Source organism: Orycteropus afer, unplaced genomic scaffold (assembly GCF_000298275.1).
Source record: "Orycteropus afer afer isolate SDZICR_OR568_19922 unplaced genomic scaffold, OryAfe1.0 scaffold00126, whole genome shotgun sequence".
Lineage (NCBI taxonomy): Eukaryota > Metazoa > Chordata > Mammalia > Tubulidentata > Orycteropodidae > Orycteropus > Orycteropus afer.
Window position 1 is genome coordinate 6,526,892 of NW_006921713.1, and position 6,091 is coordinate 6,532,982.

The following is a 6,091-nucleotide window of genomic DNA, read 5'->3' on the forward strand; positions in this document are numbered from 1 at the left end:
ACACTAGAGTTTAAGGAGAAGAGAGTTTAATTAGGAGGTGCACCAAGAGATGGTTGGGATCTCAGAGACTCCAAAAATGTCTTCTCAGCATTTACAATCAGGGATTCTTATGCAAAAGGAAAAAGAGGCATAGTACATGTGCAGAATTAGTTAATAATTTTCCAGAAGTTAGATAGGACAAGGGGTAATTAAGAAAGGAATGTTTCCTGTGAGTCCCTGGCAGTCAGGTAATCCTTAAGAGGCTCCATTGGTGGTTGTCAAAGGCTAGGTGTTGTTGTTGTTGTTAGGTGCTATCCAGTCGGCTCCAACTCACAGCAACCCCATATTGACTATGGGGATGACTGTGTGGATCATAACAAATTATGGATAACATTGAGAAGAATGGGAATTCCAGAACACTTAACTGTTCTCATGAGGAACCTGTACATAGACCAGGAGGCTGTCGTTCAAACAGAGCAAGGGGATACTGCATGGTTCAAAATCAAAGCCTAGGTGGCCTGTCCTAAAGTCTGCTCAGGAGGCTTTATTGACACAGATGACTCTGTTTTAGATCACAGATGCAGCAGGAACTGATAACTGCAACCTAGAGAGAGAACAAGTTAATTATAACCCAAAGTTGAAGCCAGGTTTTAAAGAAATGGCATCTTATCTAAAATATTGAGTTTCATTCTAACCATATGGAGTCAGGCCTAACAAAGCAAAACTTTGCATCCTCACATACTTGACAGTTTTTTTTTTTTTTTTTTTTAATTGTGATTCAGGTGAAAGTTTACAGAGCAAATTGGTTTTCCATTCAGCAATCCACACACACTCTGTTTTGTGACACTCACTGCAATCTCTGCACTGTAACAGCATTCTTCCCACTTCCTCCCTGCTCCCACCCTTCCCTTAGTTCTTCCCATCTTTCCTTCCTGCCTAGCTCTATCCCTGGGGAAATGCTGTCCTCTTGATCTCATATGCTTGATTGTTCTAATGAGTGCTTGCCCTCCTGATATTACTGCTCATCTCATAGGCCTGTCAATCATTTGGCTGCCAGTTGAGTCATGGAGGTTAAGTTTAGTTCCTAGGTTAAAGGGTATCTAAGGACCCTAGTCTCGGGTGTTCCATTAGTCTTCATCAGACCAGTTGTTGTTGTTACATGCCATAAGCCTGGTCTTTTTTATGGTTTTGAGTTTTGTTCCATATTTTTCTCCCATTCTATCCAGGACCTCTTATTGTGATCCCTTTCAGAGCAATTAGCAGTGATAGCTAGGTACCATCTAGTTCTCCTGGTCTCAAGGTCGTGGAGGCTGGGGTTCACATGCTTCAGCAGTCTTTTGGACTAATTGTTTCCTGTGTCTCTGATTTTCTTCACTCTTCTTTGCTCCAGATGCAGAGAGAACGATTGTTGCACCTTATGGATAGTCACTCACAAGCTTTTAAGACTCCAATCCCTACTCACCAAAGTAGAATGTTGAACATGTGAAAGCACACCTAACAAATTTAACAAATGTACAATAATAATCATTTTATACAGTCCCAATTTACTCAAATGTCTCCAATACCATGCACCCCCCACACCCTCAATCTATGTTTTGTAGATATCCGCCACAACCCCATTCAGGATCCTATTAAAGATCACTCATTGTTTTTTTGTTATCATGTCTCTTTAGTTGCTTTTAAACTCCTTTATGTCTTCCCTTCCTCCCTCTGTTTCATTCCTCTTTCTTCCTCCTCCTTCCCTCTCTCCCTCTCTCTCTTTCTTTCTATTGATTAACTGACATTTTTTAAAAAATAGAGTTCAGTTGAATTTGTTAGATTTAGGGCCAGCTACATAATTACCAACCTGTGATATGCAAATAACACAACCTAGCTTGCTGAAAGTGAAGAAGCCTTGAAATACTATGAAGATAAAAGACCATGCCCTTCAGTATGGATTACATGTCAACATAAAGAAAACAAAGATCTTCACAACTGGACAAATAAGCAACATCGACTGAAGTATTCAAGGATTTCATTTTACTTGAATCCATAATCAATGTCCATGGAAACAACAGTCAAGAAATCAAATGACATATTGTAGGGCAAATCTGCTGCAAAAGACTTCTTTAAAGTGTTAAAAAGCAAAGATACAAGTAAACAAATCTGTCTTGGAAAACCGAACTCACTTCCGTTGAGTTGATTTCGATTCATAGCCACCCCTCCTTGGGTTTCTGAGGCAGTATCTCTATAGAAGTAGATTGCCCATTCTTCCTTCTGAGGAGTGGCTGGTGGGTTTGAATTGCCAGCCTTCTGCCTAGTAGTCAAATGCCTTAGGCACTACACCACCAGAGCTTCTAGAAGCAAGGACAGTGAGACTTATCTCACATACTTTGGACAAGCAGAAGGAAATCATGCTTGGTAAAATAGAGGGTCGACGGCACATAACAACAACAACAAAGTAGAGGGTCAGCAAGACAGAGGAAGATCCTCAGCAAGATGGATTGATACAGTGGCTGCAAAAATGGGCTCAAACATAGCAACAATTGTGAGGATGATGCAAGGCAAGGCAGTGTTTCATTTTGTTGTATAAAATGTCGTTATGAATTGGAACCAACTTGATGGCACCTAAAAACAACACATATTTTGTGAGGCTGAGTGCAAAACAGAAATGACCCTTTGTTCAAAAGTTATTAAGAATTTCAGGATAGTGATAACAGACCATTAAAGCAAACAGGGTCTTTAAGTGTGGGACCTTGTGAGAGTGCACATCTCACTTGCTCAGAAGCTGGCCCTAGCCAGATTTTTCATCCTCATGACTTCTTCATTCAGGGGAAGCATTTTTGCCAAGACTACTATATAGGTGATGTTGTGCACCTCCTGTCACACCATGTCAACAGGAACACTTACATTTGTTTTTTCTCCTCAGGAAAGTTTTCTCAATAGCATTTTGATTAGTGCTTCTATTCTGTTCTAATTATATCTTCACTTTCTCTTCTCTTTCATTTTTATCCTTTCCTCCTGCTTTTTGTAGGGCTTCATCAGTATTTCTTTCAAATTGCTGACTCAACTTTAAACAGTGTTGATTTCTGCTCTTGACTATTAGCATCCAATGAAAATTTTAATTCTATTAAATTTTTACTTTTCTATCAGATCTTTCTCATTCCACTCATCTCCTTTTACATCTCACGCATTTTCTTCTCAACCCATTTATATTTAATAACTTTTTTCTGTTAGTAAATCGAGAACACGTTCTCTCCCCACCTACAGAGGATGCTAAAGCATTTTTGAAAATTTTCTTTTGGTTCCTAAATTGTATAGATGTTAAAGATTTGAGATTTAAGGAGGTCCCCATTTCCTTATTCTGAAATTTTTGTTCATATTGTGGTTGTGGTTGTTTCTGATCATTCATCTTTAAATTGCAAAAGCTAGCAGACAATTCTAGCTAGCTAACAGACATGTAATGATTTAAGTGAAGGGAAAGACTATATACCAAAAGAGGGTGACCAGGACAATATCTCTAAGAAAAGGAAGTCAAAGAGAGATGCACAAGAGGTGCAAAAAGAAAGAAACAGGGAATAGAGAACTACTGGAGGAAGGAGGAAGATGGTTGCTACATTGTGAGGATTTCAATTAATGTCATAAAAAAATGTGTATGAATTATTGAATGGAAAACGAATTAGCTCTGTAAACTTTCACCCAAGTCACAATAAAAAGGTAAAAGAAAAAGCCAGCAGTGTTTCTCAATGAAAAGAGTATTCAGATTTCTGTTGATACCACCACTCCCTCAGAATTCCCTTCTCAGACTACAGTTGTATGAGAGATTTGTGCTCACAATTGATAACTCAGTTCGTACTATCTAAAAGATGTTTTATCTACTTCACGCAACTAAACGGAAATGGAACCTTTTCCTACTAATATTTTCAGGGTTTTCACCCTGGGTAATAGGTCAAAATTAAGTAAGTTTACTTTGCAAGAATTAAATGCCTAAGATTTGTCTTTTTATTGTCTTCATTTAATGCTATAAGTAGTAGGCAGATTCATCAAATATTTATCAAGCTCTTCATTTATTGTTATGCTAGTACCATTCAGCCTTAAGTCTTTTCTTTCTTTTTTAAATCTTTTCTTATATCTTGAAAGAAGTCAAGGTTAAACTCCTGTAGAAAAGGGTTATGGTGTGCTTATGTTTCTTAATTGTCATCTGTACTTCTTACTGTGGAATGAAGAGAAGATATTAACAGTCAAAGAAGAAAATAGAGGAAGTCATTGGTAGGTAGTTAAGGAGGTAGCCACTCAATTTTGGAAAGAGCTGGATTAAGAGGTTTAGGGATTTGTGGGGAAAAAATAGCAGGATCAGGCAAAAAAAACATGCTTTAAGCAATGCAGAAAATACTCTTGTCACTAAAAGTATTCAGGAATGCATTTTTCAGCCTCTTTAGAGGTGAGTATAGGTAAAAGAATACCTACCATCAGGGTCAAAATTTCATGACTTTGTTGTCTTTTAAAAAAAATGGAAAATAATAAACCATCTAATCAGTCTCCACCTTGTACAGAAACTTGCTCATTAACCCATACCTGTCCAACTGCAGTCAATCCAATCCTGGATTCACATTTGACCCCTAACTCCATGATCCTAACGCCAAGATATACTAACAGACTCCTTTGTGTACTCAACTTTACAAGATACCAACAATTTGGAAGTTATAACTAATGGCACTTTATACAAAGAGAGGCAAGTGGGTAGAAGAGAGATTAGCTTGACCAAGATAAGCTCCACAGACATTAAGCTCAAGCCCAGATATCTAAAGGATATTCATCCCTTTTCTGGTTCTGCAACAATTTAAACTCAATTTGATATCTATGTACTAAATGATAAATTTAACTACCAACACAACCTACACACAATAATATAGGAAAGGAAGAGAAAAGGAAAATTAATTATGGAAGTAAATATACATAAGAATAGATAGTATTTCAAAATATTGTCCTACATATTTTTTGTTCTGGCCTTTTTTTATTTTATAATTTATTTTTGTTGTTGTTGAAGGGCAATTTTTGTTTAACCTAGTCAATCTTTCACCACTAAATTTATTCCATGAGACTAAAGTTTATTGCTCATGGGAAAAGGAAACAAAAATATTGAAAGACCAAAGAATAAATTTTGTAATTTTTTGATATCTTGAGTGGATAAAGACAATAGTCTTCAAAACCATTATATTAAAATGTAAGATCCATGAATCTTAGAGAGAAAAATGTTTTAAAATATTAAATAGCACTTAGCTTGGAAAAGTAAAAGACAAAGAGTGAAAGGAAAGGACAAAAAGCATATTCAAAAAAAAATAAAATGGAATAAAAATGTATAATAATTTAGAGAGTTCCTTTCCAAATAAGTAAAATGTTTGAGGAACTGATAAGAGAAATGCATGGTGGTTTGATATAAAGGGCCCAGTTTCGTCTTTCCTCTAGGAGCTGAGCCAGTTGCATGATAGGTAGAGGAGAGTATGGAAATATTTGTTAATTAAAATTCAAGATAAATCCAGAATTATTCCCAACCCCAGGAAAGATTATGTTTAAACTTTCTAGAATATAGCCAATAAAATTGCAAGCCTTGACAAAAAGCCCTATGCCCCACATTTCACCTGACTAGCGATGCTTGAGGGAGTTGTTTAGGCAGATTAGCCCAAGGGCAGGCTCACTAATTGATGTACACGAGATCACAGTATCTTTAAGTCCCTAAGGATACTCACCCCAAGGTGCTCAGAGGGATCTGAGAATGCACCAAAGGGCCCCAAAGAGTGGGTCATGATGGAGAGATGTCAAGTGTGTCAGAAAAAGCTGGCTGCCACCAAAAATGTCTGTTATTTTTCCAAATTTAGGGGTGACATTACAGCCAGAGGCTGCATTTCGCAGTCTCTTTGACATATAGGTATGGCAATGAATTTATTTCTGACCACTAGATTGTGAACAGGAGCTCTGGTAGCATAGTGGCTAAAGCACTTGACTGCTAACCAGAAGGCTGGCGGTTCAAACCCACTAGCCACTCCTCGGAAGGAAGGTTGGGCAATCCTACTTCTGTAGTGATACTGCCTCGGAAACCCAAGGAGGGGTGGCTATGAGTCGGGGCCGACTCGAC